This window comes from Petaurus breviceps, unplaced genomic scaffold, assembly GCF_028583685.1.
Source record: "Petaurus breviceps papuanus isolate PSGF00001 unplaced genomic scaffold, PetGlider_PUasm1.0 38, whole genome shotgun sequence".
In the NCBI taxonomy this organism is placed as follows: Eukaryota; Metazoa; Chordata; class Mammalia; order Diprotodontia; family Petauridae; genus Petaurus; species Petaurus breviceps.
Window position 1 is genome coordinate 4,207,014 of NW_027186304.1, and position 678 is coordinate 4,207,691.

Here is a 678-nt window from a genome sequence, read left to right on the forward strand (position 1 = left end):
ATCTATCTATCTATCTATCTATCTATCTATCTATCTATCTATCTATCTATCTATATATCTATCTATCTATCTCCATTCCCTTCAACTACTGAGAAAGCTTTCATAAGTTACAATTATTGTTTTTCCATGTAGGAATGTTAATAGTTCAACTTTGATAATTTCCTAATGATTTCTTTTCCCTGTTCACCTTCCCATGTTTCTCTTGCTTCTTGAATCTGAATGTCAAATTTTCTGTTCAACTCTGTTTTTTTTTTTCAGCAAGAATGCTTGAAAGTCCTCTATTCCGCTGAATGACCATATTTTCCCCTGAAACATGATATTCAGTTTGGCTGAGTATGTGACTCTTGGTTTTAATTCCAGCTCCTTTGACCTTCAGAATATCATATGCCAAGGCCTTCGATCCCTCAGTGTAGAAGCTGCCCGATCCTGGGTTATCCTCATCATGGTTCCAAAATATTCAAAGTGTTTCTTTCTGGCTGCTTGTAATATTCCCTCCTTAATCTGGGAATTCCAGAACCTGGCTAGAATATTCATAGGAGTTTTCTTTTTGGGATCTTTTTCAGGAGGTGTTCGGTTAATTCTTTCCACCTCTATTTTGCCCTCTGGTTCTAAAACATCAGGGCAGTTTTCTTTGAGAACTTCCTGGAGGATGATTTCTAGGTTCTTACTTTGATCATG